Below are 19746 nucleotides of genomic sequence, written 5' to 3' on the forward strand. Positions count from 1 at the left end.
GGAAAGAGAAATCTCCATGACCATCCATGGAGGGTGGTCATGCCACAATCCCTTCCCCTCTGTTTCTTCCTCCTGTTGGAATTTTGGGCATACATGCAAACAGGCCCAGCATGGTTTTCAAGCCTTCAGGTCCAGGACTCGAGCTGTGCAATCAGCCATGTGGACTCTGGCTCCTTAACCAATATCCATCAGTTTCCCTGTGGTATTTGTTCATTCATTCATTCATTCATTTATTAAATGTATATCAGAATAAAACAAGAAAAAAGAGGGTTTTTTCTGCGTTATTAAAACAGTAGCAATAAGCTAGGTATTAATTTGGACCTTGTCAATTTGGGCCTAGACCAAACCTAACATTTAAAGATAGGAAAATATTAAAATCATTGGTAATAAATATAGTAACTGACAACATGAAACCTCTGTAGTAGGTTTCCTATGTTTTTAAATTTATCTTTATTTATTTGTTCATTTAAATTTGACCAGAGTGGGGGTGGGGGGAGGAATTAGGAAATCAAGCTGAAAGGTCCAGGACTTGAACCGTGGTGGGCCATGTGGGCGTCCAACACCCTTAACCACCATGTCACTTGCCAGCGCTAGGTTTCCTATTTTTTTTAAAGAAAGATAAGCTTTCATTTAAATTTCAGTTCTGCCACTGTGATTTCTAGTTTTCTGAGACCTGGTTTTCTATTTTAAAAAAAGAATTTGAATATTGATAACTAACTTGAAGTTGTTTTTCTTTTTCTCAAGGGATTAAATAAATTAGATGGTGGTGGTGAGAGCACCTAACAAAGAGCTGGGCATACAGAAAATGCTCAGTCAATATTTTTTTTTCTTGTGCCTTATCTCTTGTTTTGCATGACTTGCTTTATTCATTTTTTCATCTGTGATTTTCTTATTGGTTATTCTTCTTCCTAGCTGTTGTCCAAATTAGAAAGACATGCAATTTACGAATGTATTTTCTTGAGGTCCTTCATATTTCCTTAATAATCAATCTAGTTACTTAGGTTTGTTTTCACTTCTCAGTAGGAAAAGTCCTTAAGATCCTGAGATTATCTGTGTTCGTCATCGCTCGTAAAGCATGTTAGTGTCGTAATGAAAAGTAGACTCAGTGTAAATATACAGTGGTAAAGAAATGCGTGACTAAACTGGTGAATAACAGCTCACCTACTGATGTTCTAAAATAATAGATATTGCTATAGACAGATATTTCTGAATTAAAATCAAGTAGGAAAGTTGGGTTACGCAACAGAATGTGTAGTCTGCTTTCATTTGTGGTTTTTACATTCACATAGACATTATTACAAAAGGCTAACTCTGGGTAGCGAATTAGCAAATTATTTTTATTTTCTCTATTCTAGTTTATTTGACTAATTTAAGTTTTTTATGATATACAGCTTTTATTAATAATTTTAATAAAGTCAAAATTACATAAATTAATGTTAATAAGAGCATCACATTTTTTATCATGAAATGTGGTCAAGATTCTGGCCTAAGAATTCTATTCTCTTCTACTTTCCATTTGTTAAAAGATATACTGAAGATGAGCACTCAAACTAGGAAAAGAACAAAATGGACCGAAAGAAATGAGAAGGAATGAAAGATAAAAGTAGAATTAATAAAACAAGAATCTGCAGACTTGATACATATAAGAGCTGATTGTAGTAATGAATAATTAGCATGGCTTTGAAAATCTTAAGGTTAAAAGAAAAAAATATATTTTAAAAACAAGAGAAAAAATAGAACCACATATCCCAGAGTTGAAATAAAAAGAGTATGCTTTTACCAATAATTTGAAATATATAGATGCAGTAGGTAATTACTTGGTATGAATTTTCAAAATTGCCTCAAGAACAAGTTAAAAATGTGAATAAAGCAATGACTAAAATAATGATCATAAGCTATATTACAAATATTTAATATTTTCCTCCCAAATAACATCAGATCCACATTTTATTGGGCAAGTTTTATAAGTCACTTAAATAATTCATTAGTTACATTAAGCTTTTTGAAGAAAGGAGAATAATGCAAATGGAAAAGTTATTAAATTACCTACAGACTTATATTTCTGATACAAAACCAGACAAATACATGACAAAACAGGAAACTAGATCGATATCACATATGCATATAAATGGGAGCTGCATCTGGCAAGGTATCAAAATAATATACAAAAAACTGGATGGGATCATTATAAGAATACAAAGGTTATTCAGCATTAGGGAGTCTATTAGTTTAGTATGCTTCATTGATTTAGAAAAAGATCATCACAGTAACTGTAAAAGTGGCAGTTAATAAAATTTAACACTCACCATTGGTTTTCAAAAAGAAGACAACAAAACCCTTTGTTAGTTAGCAGTAGAACAAAACATCATTAAATTTACTAAAAACATCTATCAGAAACACCACAGTTAATAGTGAAATACTATCATCATACATTCTTATTAAAAGCAAATCAACTAATAAGCTAAAAAATACAATGAAAGAATACTGTAAGAACAATTATAGATAAATAGTCTCTAACATGAATAACAAATGAAATGTAATGAGAAAATCTATTAAAAAACATAAAACATATAAGAATAAACTTAATGAGAAATGTCTAAAACTTAATATGAAAAAATGCTAAAATTCTATTGTAGGATCTAAAAGTTTGGATAAATAAAAGGCTTAGTACTAAAATTATTAATTTATGCAATTCAAATTTAAATCCCAATACAGTTATTTTGAAAATTGACAAATTGATTTCACAGTTCATCTGGCAGGAAAAATGTGCAATAAATGCTGTATTGAAAATATAGAATGACTTGGAACCAGCCCAATAAACAGTTAAAATTAAAACAAACTCTGGCATAGAAAAGTAGATTAATGAAATGTAATAAAAAATCTGGACCCATAGATTTTGTTTATAATATAATTTACCAATTGATGCTATTTCAAATCATAGACAATTTGAGCAAAAGATAAAGTTGGCATGTCATTTCATAACTTATATCAAAACTCTAATTGACTTAAAAACTTTGAAAAATTTTATATAAACTAGAAGAAAACATAGAACATTTTTTCTGTGGTACAGAAGGTCTTCCAAAGTCAGTGTACCAAGAGCCATAAATTAAGACTATTTAAGAATGACAAACTTCTGCAATGGCAAAATACTAATTTTCTTAGTCAAAACACAGAAGGAAATTATTGTTTTATATATATATATATATATATATATTAGAGAAATGTTACCTCTAATATACAAAGAGTACTTTTAAATCAATAACGAAGAGACAGATCAGTGGACAAGTGAATAAAAGACATAAAGAGCCAATTCACAGGAAAAATAAAAATAACTTATGAACTTATGACTTAAATATGGTCATCTTTAATGATCAGTAAATAGCAAATGAAAACAAAAAAATTTTTTTTGCCCAGTATGTGATAAAATTTTAAAAGAATTTTTTACAGAGATAATAAACATAGCTAATATTTGCTGAACACATGCTGTATGCTATGTTCTAAATATTTTAACAGAACACATTTAATCTTCATAAAAATTCAATGGGTTAGGTATTATAATTCCTTTGATACAGGTAATAAGCCATGATAGAAGTAAATGTGCCCAAAGTCACACAGGTAATAATAAGTGGCAGGCAAATTATTTAAATTTAGTTAGCCAGGGGACTGAATCTGTGTTCTTAATTACTAAATTTTCTTCATGGTTTCCTACCGTTAAAAAATAGAGGTAGGGAGATTGTAATATTTACCCTGTTTCCCTTAAAGTGTTGCTGTGAAGAACAAGGACTCCAGAGGCTGATACAAGTGATACTGAGTCTGCATTTCATCTAAAACACTGTGGTAATTTATCCTCTTTGCTAGAATGAAAACGAGCTATTGTAATATCTCCTTCGAGTAGTGCTGTGGGTGGACCATCTGGTAGCTCACTTGGACACATTCAGGCTTAACCCCCTTTAGAGATGGTCCAAAAAGTACTCACAGTCATTACCAGCTCTGTTATGCACTGAGTCATTCTCACATTACTCCTTGGCAGTGTGTAGTGCCTTCGCGGCTTACCAAGTGATGCATCGCTTGGCAAGATCTAACTCAGCTTTCAAGTTTATTTTTGTTCTTTTATTTAAATTGTGTTGTCAAGTCCTTCTTCTAATTGATCTTTAGTTCTTCTGGATTATAGATAACCAGAGAGAAACAAATCAGCTACAGACAAAATATCTGATGGAGTAGTACAATGATGGGTTACCAAATTCCAAGTGCTTCTGAAGAATCCAAACACAAATACTTTGAAAGTGGAGTCTTTGGGGCCAGCAGGTGGCATGATAGGTGGCTGGACTCCCAGATGGCCAACTGAGGTTCAAGTCCCAGACCTGGTGGTTTGCTTTCTCATTTTTCTCTCTCTCTCTTGCTCTGTCCCTCTCTGGTCAAATTAAAATAAGTAAATAAATAAAGCTAAATATAATAATTCTTTTAAAAAAAAAGAAAGTAGGGTCTTCTTGCCCATTATTTCCTCATATCCATGTAATTCCTTTTTCTTTCTTTGATCTCTCCCTCTCTACCGTTCTTTAATTTTTTATTTCCTCTTTTGCTCTTTTGGAAACACCCATGGCTAAAGGTTGTTGATTCTAGCCAAAATGTATATTATACTTTTGAGACATAATATTAACCATTGTGGAGAAATAGTGCTAAAGAAATGGTTATTTTTTAAAGTATTCAGAGGGCCAGCCAATATTTGGATTACCATTTGTTGATATTTAAAAATCCATGTATCATCCTATTTGGAATTAGTTTAAGTCCTAAATAAAGAAACTTAAAGTAGCAAAATCTAAGATACCACTATTTTAAGTCACTTTTCACATTTTTCACAATTTCTAAGACATCAAACCAACCTACTAACAGATGAATAGATTGAAAAAGCGTGGCATATTGCGCCCAGCAGATGGTGTAGTGGTTATATCACTGGACTCTCACATGGCCTACTGTGCTTTGAGTCCTAGTGGCTTGAAACTCACACTGGATGTGCCTGTGTGCATGCGTGCATGCCCAAGATCCTGGGAAGAGAATGGAAGAGAAGGGATTGCAATATGGCCATCCTCTCTGGGGGAGTGATTTCTCACCTCTCCCCCCTTGAATGCTTGCACCTGAAGGCAAAACAAACAAATAACAAAACAAAAAAACTAAAAAAGAAACAGTATGGCACATATACACTGTAGAATACTACTCGGATAAAACAAGACCCTGGCATTTGATAGAAAGTGGGTAAACAAGGAAGATTTACTGCTAAGTGAAGCAAGTCAAACTATGAAACATTGTCCCCACTTAATATATACTGAATGTCCACCCTCTATGGCAGAAACTGAAAGATTGAAAGACGTAAAAGCATAGAGAACAATTGCAGATACTGGAGACAGTGTGGGAGGGGGGATGGGAGAAAGGGAATTGGGAAAAAGAAAGAAGTAAAACAATTAAGGGACACAAAAATGAAAAACTATCTGTTGATAATGTGTATTATAATACCTTTAACTGAACTAATATGCAGTGTATTCATGCTAGGAAAGTTCATTTTACAAGCTATAATGATATACAGTGATTGTATTTAAAAAAAACTGACATAAAATAAAAAATCTATAGAGAAAAGTAAAACTATATGAGGAGAAAATTACCATTGTAATTACTGTCTTAGAGATTATCATAGCAACATAACAAGCAGATACTTAATGGAAAACTAATGTTGGTATTATAATTTGTGAATATATGCAATATTTCCATATAGATGTATATTTGTATATATGTATATACATACTTATGTGGACTTAAAGCACTAGGACATGCAAGAGAGAGGACACGTGAGGCCTAGTTCCCTTTTTTCTACTTTATCAAAACCAGGAATCAGATACAATCTTATTTTTAAGAATTTGTTAATTAAAGTTACCTTAAATCTTGGGAAAGTTAAAGAGATTCTTTCTTAAAGCATTAGGACATGCTACTTTATCAAAACCAGGAATCAGATACAATCTTATTTTTAAGAATTTGTTAATTAAAGTTACCTTAAATCTTGGGAAAGTTAAAGAGATTCTTTTGGCCCACAGAACATCATTCATGTCAAACAATGCTAACATCTAGAAATCCTTTTTGTATTATTATTAGATTAAAAAAAGTAAATTCAAATAGAACAGTTTATTTTCATTTAAAAAATCTGTTTGAAATTGTATAATGTGTGATCCAACAGAAACTTCTGGCTTTTTAGCATATTTTCATTAAGTGGATATTACAGAGGTACATGTTACCATGTTGACTTCAAAAGACATTTCGCCATTTATTTGCTTAAAATGCCCTTTAAATATCAATAAGAAGCTCTTTGAATCCCTGAGATTTAGTTTGAAGCTGTAAATTATACAAGGAAAGACAAGAAGAGGCACCATTAACCTATGTACCTCTTGTCAAAATTGGACTTAGAGATTTAACTGCAAGTGTTCTGAAATTTTAGTAAGTGCTATCCACTCCATTAAATATCTCCTTTCTATTTTTATCATGCTCTCAAAAACAACTTCACCACAATCTTCTGTTCAAAGCTTGCATCTAGTTTGATTAAATTCTATAACTGACTTGCAATAACTAGCTTTAAGGTCCTGTTCATAAAATCTTGGACCACTATTAGAACATACTCTAAACTGGCACTAAAAGATCACTTAGCAATATCCTTAGCAGAGCCGACTGACAGCAGGTATGAGACGCAGGAGAAAAAGAAACTGTTTGGCCTCACGTTAGAAAAACCGGTGCTTGCTTAGGCCCTGTCCTACTTCCAGAGGAGTTCTGATTCAACTGGTCTGGAGTGGACCCTAGGAAATGGCATATTTTAAAGCCCTCTTCTCAAACAATAACAACATGCAGCTAAATTTACAGAAACTGACTTAGACTCTAATCTATACATGTTAAATGTCAGGACAAAACAATTGAAAGCTTATTAGACCTGCCAAAGATATGGGCCATAAACTCACATGAAAGATTTACTAGGAAGACTAAAAGCAAGAGAGTACATGATTGGAGAAAAGGAGAAATGATTGCAAATTTTTCTTTCCCATAATCATTTTCTCTACCTTTTTTTTTTTTTTAAAATCATTTCTAGTGAACTTACAGCATTAGAATAATGGCCTGGAACTACCTAAAATTAACAATCTCCTTTTTAATACATTCTGGCTTAAGTGATTTGTTTTCAACTTGGTCTTGACGAGGACTAACCAATAAGGTATTTATAATTCCACAGAATGTGTAAAATGATTGCACGCTGTGGGTTGTGGTTCCATGTGTGGAGAGGAAGTAAAAGCTGTGAGGTAGAGAGTAAGGAAGGCTTTTGGAAGAGAGGGGAGCAGATGTAGAGGAAGGTTGATAATGAAGCTCCTGAGCAGTCCTGTAAATTCTTACCTCTGATTTCCTCACAGTCTCAATTCAGAGCACCAGTGTAGGCAGCTCATGTGTTGGATCTCACTTCCTTCCCTGCTTTCTATAAATGTGTGTACTTACCTCTTGCTCCTTTATGTAATGTCCATGCTAAAACAATCCATGCCTGCTCTGTAGTGTTTTGTGTGTGTGTAGTTGTAGGTGTATGTATGAGTGTGCTGTCAGGCATGTAGACATGAGTATGGACATGAATATGTGTGGGCTTGTGTATAATATACAGGGATGGGGCTGGCAGGTGGCATGGTGCTTAAGGATGCTGGATTCCCATGTGGCTGACTGCGTTTGAGTCCTGGACCTGAGTGCTTGCCTTCTCACTTTTTCTCTCTCTCTCTTTCTCTCTCACTCTGTCTCTCTGTGGTCAAATTAAAATAAATAAAGCTAAATGAAATAGTTCTTAAAAAAATGCACAAGGGTGAGTAAATTCCTGATGGTCGCTGTTGGCAGCACACTACCACACAAGAGACCCATCTCTACACCCTTTCCTGATATAACTAGTTCTGATAACTGGGCTCTCTTCGGCCTATGTTCAATTCGGTCAAGAGTATCAGAAACTAAAATAGGGATACTCACAAGGAACCTGTCCTTGTCAATGCAGAGAGAGAGAAGTGAATGACAGTCCCTTATCCACAGAAAACTTGGGGAAATATCAACAGCAGATGGAAACTGCATGTATTAAAGTGAGAAAGACATAAAAAGATCCTAAAATTAGTTAACATGAGCAATTGTCTATTTCCCATAAATTTATACTATGATAAGCAACTTAAAGCGTTAAGTTTGACTAGGCCACTGGTACTCCAACATTTGAGCAACTGTTACTCTTGGTTCATCTGTGATAGGGTTTCTGGGGTGAGATTAACATCTGAATCAGTAGACCAGATGGGGCATATTGCCCTCACCAAGGTGGTTGGGCCTCATCTAATCAACAGAAGACCTGAGTAAAACAAAAAGCTGAGTAAGAGGGGGAACTTTGCCTGCTTGCCTGCTTTGAGCTGGGATGTTGTTTTTTTCTGACCTTTGGACTCAAAATACTGGCCTTTTGGGGTCTCTAGTTGCCAACTTTCAGACTGCAATTTATACCTTTGGTTCTTCCATTCTCAGACCTTAGGACTTGGATTAGAACTTCACGTTCTCCTGGGTCTCCTATTTACCAACTGCAAGTCTTGGGACTTCTATTTCCATGATCACACAAATCAACTCCTTATAATAAATCTCTTTATACAAAATAAATAGCTTTATAAATCTGTCTTTCTGTACACACACATATCTCTCTCTCTCTCCTTATTTCTGTGAGGGATCCTGACTAAAATATATACATAACTCTGCTTTCTTCTCAAAGTCTTTATTTTAGGACTGCTACTATCAGGCTAAGATGGTTGTTGTGGTATCTTCACTAAATAATGACACTCAACTTTTCCCATCATAACTCACTTTCTTTTTTTCTTTTTAGAATTATTTTATTTTACTTATTATTATTATATTTTTTGATTTGACCAGAGAGAGGGAAAGTGAGAAAGCAAGCTGCCAGGTCTAGAACTCAAACAGCAGTTGGCCATGTGGGAGTCTAGTGTCTTAACCACCATACCACCTGCTGGCCCCCATACCCGACTTTCTTAATCTCTGGGGAAAAGTGTTGGCAGAGTTTAGAAATTCTAGAGTGACATAGCTCAATGAGAATAATAGAATTTCTTTGTATATATGTCTAATTTTTAAGTGGATTTAAATTGGGAAAGTGGAAATCACAGCATCATAGGTATCTTTCAGTCTGAAAGTGCGTGTTTATTCAGTAGTTCTGGGACCATTTACTGATGTGGTATTTTACAGAGACGTGATGAGGTATGAGTACTGTATTTCATTTATTCTTAGTCTGATGTTATGATGTTTCTCTCTCCTTTTTAACTGTCTTTTTGAACTTAGTTGTTGCTTCTGGAGACTCATTTGGAGAAATTTACAATGAACATTTGATTTAATTCGTAACATGACTGCCAATCACTGACTATGGGAATGCATTTGATCCTTGAGTGACGCTTATAAAATCTAACTATCTAAAACTCTGCATTACAGTAACATGGTGGTAATCTAATACTTGCAATGCCAGAAGCCTTGTTCCCGTTAAAAAGCCAGATTATGTGCTGATTTATGTTAATTTACATGCATTGGCATAAATTACACTTACTATGTTCTTGGCTACAGCCAGTCATTGTGTCCTGATATGTTGCCTTTCTTTTGAATTCTCAGCACATTAATCATCATCTAAGCTACCATTCCTTCATAGCTAGATTGTCTTAATTCAGCCTTCAGTCTTTTCTAACTCTACCACTGTGTGAATAATCTGGCTAATTCTAGTAAATATACTTCTATTATGGGACCAGCAGTTAGCATAATGGCTATGTCACTGTGCTGGACTCCTATGTAGTCGACTGCGGTTCGAGTCCCAGACTTGGTGGCTTAAAACTCACGCTGGGTGCGTGTGCGTGTATGCCCAAGATTCCGATAGGAGAAAGGAAGAGAAGGTCTTGTGGCCTGGCCAGACCTCCTGGGGGATGATTTCTCACTTTCTGTCTCTCTGTCTCTCTCTGTTTTTCTGGTGAGCGCACGAGCCCTATAGCAAAAACCTCTCAAAAAAAAAAAATACTTCTATTATGTTGCTCTCCTTTTAAAAGACTTTCATGGCTCATATTTCATCACTCTATCGATATCAATGATTGGGGGCATGTAATTTATTTCATGTTTGTATTTCATCACTTTATTAACCATTCAACAATCATCTGCATCTTTACAAACACCTTTGAATATTGGTCTTTTTATTGTTGTTATATCTATGAAAATGACAATGCTTGAGAGATTTTCACCCTGGGTGTGTTGATCCATATTTCTATTCTATTTCCCTAGATAATGACTCAGCTTCTTTCAAATGATAATACACCAAGATAACTAGGAGGTCCTCCTACATGGAGCATCTCTGCCTTGGAAAAACTAAGAGCGAGGAAGAGATTTTGCTCAATTTACACCTCCAGTCAGTGATGTGGATAGAGTTAATTTTTCACTTCATTCCAATTAAAAAAAAATTCTAACTTTACCTCTTTTCTAACCATTTTATTCTGGTGAAGTATTATGTAATCCACACAGAAATGTGATGAGAATTATGGAGACAATAGCTAAGATTCATGTGCACTTGTGTGGTATTGTTCTAAGCATTTCATGTGTAATTTATGATCTAATCCTTTTGTTTAAAAGAGATTTTTGCTATAGAGCCCATGCACTCACCAGAGACCCAGAGACAGAGAGAAAAAGTGAGATATCACCCTGCATGGGAGATGGCCATGCCACATTCCCTTCTCCTCCATTTTCCTCTTGAGATTTTAGGCATATGTACACATGCATCCAGAGTGAGTTTCAAGTCACGGGGTCTGGGACTTGAGCTGTAGTCAGTCATGTGGATTCTAGCACTATAACCACTATACCACCTGTCAGCCCCTCTAATCTAATTCATAAAACAATCCTGACTTTACAGAAGAGTAAGCAGTCATGGAAAAGTTAAAAAAATTCACTCCAGATCTTATAGTAAGTAGTAAGTAGTGGAGCCAGAATTGGAGCCTAGGCATTCTGGGTCCAGAGCCATCTGCTTTGACATATAATGTTTTCATTTTTGCTATGCCAACTTTGTGAATCAAAGCTTGGCATCATTGGATTCTAGAGACTTCATTGCAACTCTGAATTACTTAATCATTATTATAGAAAATATTTGACTTTCTGGCCTATTTCTGAAAGGCACATACAAATAATAGTTTCTAAACATTATAGGTATCTTGTAAGAATGATGCTCAAATGACTTTAATAACAAATCGAAATTATTTAATCATTAAGTTAAGTCTTCCTCAGCAATTAAATACTTCCCATACAAGTATCACCCTCAGTTACCCATGACACTTTCACCCTCGGCCTCCTACCCTGTGTATTCTCCAACCCACCATCAAAGCTCATTTCCCCCAAGTGCCAACTCCACAGGGCTTTACAAGGCTAGTTAATCTATGAAGTGACTTACAGGTTAAGTCTCCTTATCAAGCATACCTCCGATAGGAGAAAGGAAGAGAAGGTCTTGTGGCCTGGCCAGACCTCCTGGGGGATGATTTCTCACTTTCTGTCTCTCTGTCTCTCTCTGTTTTTCTGGTGAGCGCACGAGCCCTATAGCAAAAACCTCTCAAAAAAAAAAAATACTTCTATTATGTTGCTCTCCTTTTAAAAGACTTTCATGGCTCATATTTCATCACTCTATCGATATCAATGATTGGGGGCATGTAATTTATTTCATGTTTGTATTTCATCACTTTATTAACCATTCAACAATCATCTGCATCTTTACAAACACCTTTGAATATTGGTCTTTTTATTGTTGTTATATCTATGAAAATGACAATGCTTGAGAGATTTTCACCCTGGGTGTGTTGATCCATCTTTCTATTCTATTTCCCTAGATAATGACTCAGCTTCTTTCAAATGATAATACACCAAGATAACTAGGAGGTCCTCCTACATGGAGCATCTCTGCCTTGGAAAAACTAAGAGCGAGGAAGAGATTTTGCTCAATTTACACCTCCAGTCAGTGATGTGGATAGAGTTAATTTTTCACTTCATTCCAATTAAAAAAAAATTCTAACTTTACCTCTTTTCTAACCATTTTATTCTGGTGAAGTATTATGTAATCCACACAGAAATGTGATGAGAATTATGGAGACAATAGCTAAGATTCATGTGCACTTGTGTGGTATTGTTCTAAGCATTTCATGTGTAATTTATGATCTAATCCTTTTGTTTAAAAGAGATTTTTGCTATAGAGCCCATGCACTCACCAGAGACCCAGAGACAGAGAGAAAAAGTGAGATATCACCCTGCATGGGAGATGGCCATGCCACATTCCCTTCTCCTCCATTTTCCTCTTGAGATTTTAGGCATATGTACACATGCATCCAGAGTGAGTTTCAAGTCACGGGGTCTGGGACTTGAGCTGTAGTCAGTCATGTGGATTCTAGCACTATAACCACTATACCACCTGTCAGCCCCTCTAATCTAATTCATAAAACAATCCTGACTTTACAGAAGAGTAAGCAGTCATGGAAAAGTTAAAAAAATTCACTCCAGATCTTATAGTAAGTAGTAAGTAGTGGAGCCAGAATTGGAGCCTAGGCATTCTGGGTCCAGAGCCATCTGCTTTGACATATAATGTTTTCATTTTTGCTATGCCAACTTTGTGAATCAAAGCTTGGCATCATTGGATTCTAGAGACTTCATTGCAACTCTGAATTACTTAATCATTATTATAGAAAATATTTGACTTTCTGGCCTATTTCTGAAAGGCACATACAAATAATAGTTTCTAAACATTATAGGTATCTTGTAAGAATGATGCTCAAATGACTTTAATAACAAATCGAAATTATTTAATCATTAAGTTAAGTCTTCCTCAGCAATTAAATACTTCCCATACAAGTATCACCCTCAGTTACCCATGACACTTTCACCCTCGGCCTCCTACCCTGTGTATTCTCCAACCCACCATCAAAGCTCATTTCCCCCAAGTGCCAACTCCACAGGGCTTTACAAGGCTAGTTAATCTATGAAGTGACTTACAGGTTAAGTCTCCTTATCAAGCATACCTTGCATCCCAACTAATTTGTATTTTTTAACAAGGGACTTCTGGGAACTAACTTTTATTATCCTAAATGTGTAACTTTATTAAGGTTGATGGAGCTGCTATTTGGGAGCATTAGAATCTCAATTTAAAGTTCCAAATTAGGTCAGTTTAAATATGGGACTCCCTTAGCAGACATAGACCCAGCAGCCCAATTACTCTTTCCAAGGGGAGGAGAGTGCGTCCTCTGGAAAGAAGGTGCCGTGTCCTCTTCAGAATCACGCAGAACTGGTGTAGACAGCAGACACGTCATTCAGGACAATCTCTGTATTTTCAGCAATGTCCCTATGGCTAACCCTGTCACCATGTCCAGGATGCCTGTGCCTATATTTATTTCCTCTGTGATATGGACCTGCCAATCTCTCCAAGTCACAAAATGGGTCTCTCTTAACTGATTCTGGCTGTGTCAGTCTATGAGTCTGGACACAGCCAGGAGAGTGAGACTATGAATGAAAGGAGAATTACTCTTAACCATGGGAACCCTATTGATCTGTCTCCCAAAATTAGAGAATTGGGTTGAATGGGAAATACTGTAGGGTACGAGGTATTATAATGGAAAGGACCCACCCACCTGGGATTGGGGTTCTGTGCTCAGGTTCTCATTCTGATCCAAAGACCCAAAGTGGCTTCCATATTTGGGAAACCTATGTAGCTTTTCCTTGTTCAGTAAAGGCTCTTTAGACTCCCCTCTGGTTCTAAGCCTCGATGTTTCTCAGTGTCTCATTGTCCTCTGTTTACAGGGTGCCATGTGCAAGACTGCTGGGATCCACCCCTACTTCTACCATTATTAGCTCCATGAGCTTGAGAACATTTTTCCATGTCCCTAACCATTATCTACTTTATTGGAAAAATGGCTTAGCAATAGTGCCTATTCCATAGGGTTGGGAAGGACTGACCAAGTTAACCCATGTGCCTGGTACAAGTCAAGGCTGTATGAGGATTTAAGGACAGTTATTAATGTCATCCTTATCATCATCCATGGGTACTAATTCTAGTTGGTTGGTCTTAAATGCCTGAATCATGAGGTACTGTTAGCGATCTTCAAGAAAGAGGACTAGAAACAGGATTCCTGAGTTGGGCATCTACATGTGCCAACACTGTTTTCCTCCCATACCATATTCCAATGTCTGATTTCCATTTCAAACAGTTAAAGGCATCGGGTTTTGGACCAGCAAATGGTGTGGAGGTGAAGGCACTGGATTACCACAGTGCCAACTGAGGTTTGAGTCCAGGACCCATCGTACATGTTTATGTGAGCCTAAAACCCCAAGAAGAGAAGGGATTGTGGCATGGCCATTCCCCCTGGAGGATGATTTTCCATTTTCTCTGTCTCTCTTTAGTGAGTACATGTATCCTATGGCAACAATCTTAAAAAAAAAAAAAAGAAAGAAAGAAAGAAAAGGCATTAGGGTTTAAGTACATCTATAAACCAATTTACTTCATGTTGAAGACCCTAGCTGAAAAGTCAATCACTAAACAGAATCCCAATAAAAGACCTGAATAGAGAATACTAAAATTTCTAGAAGTAGAAATGAATTGTATAAGTGCGTGAAATTTTTCCAGATTCTCAACAGCCTGTTAGAACATTTTATGATCCTCTACTCCTTTACTTCTTTCCCTTATGGCATCAAGATTGGTATAAGTCTTTTAAGGACAGTTTTCTTCTGGGACCAGCATGGTACTGATTTTCCTCTTTCTATGCAGACTCTTACAATGTCTCTTTTTTGTTTTATCTAGCCCCTTAATTGGTCTATGAATCAATTTAATGTCCAGTAGAGTAGCTAAAGGTCTACTCTATAATCAGTACTGCGTAAATAGAGTTGGACTTATAAACGCTAGGTGAGAGCATCTTTCAATTAACTAGCTTTGTACCATTAAAAGATGAATAATAACTCTATTAGCTTGAGCAAACAGGCATAATAAATTGATTCTGAAAAAAATATGGCATTAAATATCCATATAAATTCTTCTATATGAGATGCTTTTATAAACCAGAATGTTCTGTGGAAATAAAGCACCATAGTAGTTAATTTTGATACTTAAATCTTGTATTCTTTCCATCAATTGGGTTTCCCAAAACAATTATTCTTTTTTAACTGATGGAGGAAAAGAAGACATGGCTGCACCATTGAAAGTAAGGTTTTATGGAATTACAGAACAATTTTCTTCCTTCAACATTCTGCCTAGACAAATTGTTGAGTGCTAATTTAGTCATCTCCTTGATTGAAACGGATCACTGTACATAACCATGAAAAGCAGAGGGAGTTATTGTATATCTTTATTACTATAATACTTGTCTCAATATTACCGGGGCAAATCCCTGGGATAAGCAAATCGAGAAAATGTTCTCCATATGATTGTTGCTACTTATACACAAAAAATGCCACCTATTATCTCTATAGGAAAAAAAAAACCTTCTTGCTTATATAGCCTTTTAGCTTACATAGTAGTCAAATTCGAGAAGTGAGTTTACCACCATATGTTAGTCAAGGCAATCATTTTCACAGAAGGAAATATTTTACTTTTTGATTTGCATCAATAAAAATGCTCAGTGCAAAATTTTGGCTTTCTAAATTAAAATTTCAAATTAGTTTTTAAAGCTGATAAGCCGGAATAGGTTTTCTGGAATAAAATGATGATAACTTTTCTGATCCAAATTTAAGTTAATGCTATTACTTGTTAACAATGCCTGGATTTTAGAGTATCAAGCATGAACAGATGGGATTTAGACCTCTAGTATAGAACGTCACTGCAAAGGTGCTGTTCCTTTTCCAGATGCTTTTCTGGGGGGAGTTTGGACTGTTTGAACCATACTTTAGAGGAGCCTGGTTACTGTTTCCATGAATGAGATAAAATGATGTTTATCCTCTGTCGATCAATACTGTCTTGTTTGAACTTATTGAGTCATTTAGAGACACATAAGGTAATGAAAACCATTGTGCAATAGTACCCAAAGTACTACCTAGCTTTCTAAGGGATAACAATATTTTGTGACAGTTACCAAAACAGATTTTTTTTTAGAGATTTTTTTGCTATAGGGTATGCGCACTTACCAGACAGACAGAGAGACTGAAAGCAAGAAATCACCACCTTGGGGGATGGTCACACCTCAATTCTTTCTCCTCCATTCTCCTCTCAGGATTTTGGGCACATATGCAATAGTGCCCAGCGTATTTCAAGCCTCTGGGTCTGAGACTCAAACCTTAGTCAACTGTGTGGGAGTCCAGTGACATGACTATTATGCCATCTGCTGGTCCCACCAAAACAGATTTTTAACATCAACTGACTGTGTGATGAAATGAATATACAGTGCATCAGGAGGTCCATGCATTTGGGTGGAAAACTAGGAGTTTTCTTGAACAATATTACCTAAAATAAATATATACTGTATATGTTTGAATACTGAAAAAAGAATTACAGATTGTTTCTCCGAGTAAATGCAATAGGGTTACTATTGGGTTGTTGGAAAAGTTATGACATATTTTTGCATAGGAACACAAAATATGTCTTGACTTTTCTGAGAGCCCAATATTTGTGATTAATTAAAGCTCTGTATGTATAATTTTTAATTTAAACTACATTGGTACTGTTTTCACAAAGAGGAGGTAATAAGTAAATTCAGACAATTTTAGGTCATGTTTCTGAAGGTTGTTAGAAATTGGAAAATGGAAAGGGAAGAGAATTTTTGCTGAATTCCTAAGCACCAGGACTGTGATGAATTCTTTTTCTTTATCATCTCATTTAACCTTCATACAATTCTGTGGTTCAGATTTTCCCCTCTCCTTCACATCTGAGGAATCTGAGATTCAGGGAAGTCAAGTAATATGCCAGGGGTCACAAACCTAGTGAGTTTTGGACAGGTACTTTTACCTATTTCTGTCAGTGTTTTTCCTACTGTTACTTTAAAAAAATAATCTCTACGACAAGCATAGTTGATGAAATATGAAAGGTTTCTTCACTTTATTTCTTCTGTAAGTTCATTGTTTATTTCTTGAGAGAGAGAGGGAGCGAGAGAGAGAGAGAGAGAGAGAGAGAGATGCAGTACTCTCCACAGAGTCATGATGCTGTTATCTCTCCCAGCCTCAGTCAGCCATGGATCATGGAAACACACATGCCCACTACACTCAGAGAGATCTCCAGATGCCAACCCAGAACCTTCCCACATGTGTCAGCCTCACAGAGCACTGAGCTTCGCTGTTGCTCCACCATCCCACTCCCCTTAGATGTTCCAAATTATGTTGATTTCAGTCAATTTTGGTTGGTATGAATGCAGAAAATCTTATAAAGATAACATGTTCTTTAACTTTTCCAAATTAAAATGATTAAATATTGACTTTCAGTCCTGAGCAAAGATTAATGAACAAATATAATTGATGTCTATTGAACATAAACATTCACAGCAGAATACATTTTTATAAAGTCATTCTAACTTTGTAGAAGTTAGAGATAACATATATACTGATTTTTGAAAAATTATTTGTTCTTCATCTGTGCTCTGGGTATTACCGATTTTGGTACTCCTGAAAGAAGATATGTTGTTGTAAATGAAGGAAAGAAAACAAAGCATTGCCTACTGTCTTATTCATGAAAAATAATTTTAAAAGATTGCACACAAGATCTGTCCCCATTTCCCGTGAGTACAAGGGGGATGCTTGGGTTCTGGGGTCAGACCACCTGGCTGTGGAAAGGGGCTCTGTCACTAGCTAACTGCATAAAGTGGGGCCTATTGGGGAACTCACTTGTGCCTCAATGTTCTCATTTATAAAACATCTCTGTAGTATCTATCTCCTCAGGTGGTTCTAAGAATAACATGGGATAAATGCATGAAAAGTGTTTCGAAGTACACTTGACAATATAGTGCTTAATAACTTTCTGTTATTATTTATTAAAACACTTCTATAACGAGACCTGCATTAACTTTTCTAGCACCGTTTTTTTAGTTTACTGGACAGTGGAGTCACCTTTTTGGCGAGTGAAAATGACACAAAGTCATGTTGATATTAGCCCTGTTGGAAATAATAATCGAGTATTCAGTGTTTTTCTTAGTCATTATGTTATTTTATAATGTCACTCATAACTTAGCTATTTTCATTAACAGCTACCTTCTCTCTTCCCTTACAAATGATAAATAATAAATTGGAACAGTAAGATGTAAGGATTATTTAAGATGGGCAATGTCAACATTATTCCTGGAAATATGGCCCTTCAGAGTGAACCTTGAAAAACAGTTCATCACAGTCCCAGTGCTTAGGAATTCAGGTGACATGATGTTTAAGGCACTAGACTCCCACACGGCTGACCACAGTTTGAGTTCTAGACTCGGAAGCTTAAAAATTGCTCTGGGCATCTGTGTATGCAAACCCAGAATCCCAGGAGGAGAATGGAAGAGAAGGGATTGTAGCATAGCCATCCCTCTGGGAGATGATTTCTTATTTTCCCTCTCACCATCTCCATCTCTCTTTCTCTAATAAGCACACTTGCTCTTTGGGGGGGGTGACCTTAATAAATAAATACATACATTTAAAAGATTTTTTTTTTAAAGAATGAATTTTATAAGTCATTTGTCTATTTCTCTTTATAATGCAGGACAAAGTTTCATTGCTTTAACAAACATGAGAGTTTTTTGAAATTACAAAAGTGTTTTCACTTTGATTTCCAGCCCACATAATAAAAAATGTTTTAGACCAGACCAAAATATGTTTTGATGCTCTCAAATTATAACTAGAGTTAATTTTACCAATGTATGTTTTGCAAAGCACAAACTATATACAATGCACAAATAATGCTATCTTCTTTTTGGAGATACACAATACATATCTAAAAAGTCTTTGAATAGACACTTGTTTAACTTGGAAACCATTCTTCTTAGAAGTTACTGTGGTGATCATAAAGCAAAAGTCTTTTTATCAGAGAATTTAGGAGATTTCCGGCAGAAGTGAGATTTTCCTGGTTCATGTCCTGATTGATTTCTTTCTCTGGATAAAATATTTTGGTTGTAAATCATCTTTGTGGGGGGTGAACAAAATGATAATATGAAAATTCACCCACTGTAGCACAGTTGCCCATACTGTGGAAAAGACCCAATAATTAGCCCTTCCAAGGCTGAGATTCAGCATACTTGGAGCCAGTTAGTCATTTCCCATAACTGTTCTTGTTTCCTTTTTTGCTAAAAATCAAAAGTGAATAACTTAGGCCATTCCTTTAGTTAGCAGGATAATGGCAGAGAAAATAGCAAGATTTTACCCTCCCCCCCTTTTTTTTTGTAGTATGGATAGTAGTGCGGGAGTTAATTGAATATATGAAGGCTCAAGTATGACAGGAATTATAACTCATCCAGAGAAATAAAACCTTCCAGCGATGTTAATATCATTTCCTGTTCATTAAATGTTTGTTTTCCAGGGTCCTAAGACCAGAACAGGCAGTCAACCACAACTTTCCCAGCTGCCTGGCTGGAGCTTTTCAGAACATTAGTCCCATTAAATCAACTTCAGAACATTAGTCCTACTCTTGAACCTGCGGTGGTAAATCTACACTTGTAGTCTCAGAAATGTATTAAATCAAGGAGCAAAACATGGCTGCCATCTCATTTGACATGATACAATCATTCCTGG

At 35.8% G+C, this 19746-nt stretch overlaps 1 protein-coding gene across 3 annotated transcripts in view; it reads right to left on the minus strand.

Moving 5' to 3' along the window:
- Positions 1 to 19746, minus strand: part of A1CF (APOBEC1 complementation factor) — an 87347-nt gene that overhangs the window by 67306 nt on the left and 295 nt on the right. The window lies entirely within an intron of this gene.

Source organism: Tupaia chinensis, unplaced genomic scaffold, assembly GCF_000334495.1.
Source record: "Tupaia chinensis unplaced genomic scaffold, TupChi_1.0 Scaffold147458_1, whole genome shotgun sequence".
In the NCBI taxonomy this organism is placed as follows: domain Eukaryota; kingdom Metazoa; phylum Chordata; class Mammalia; order Scandentia; family Tupaiidae; genus Tupaia; species Tupaia belangeri.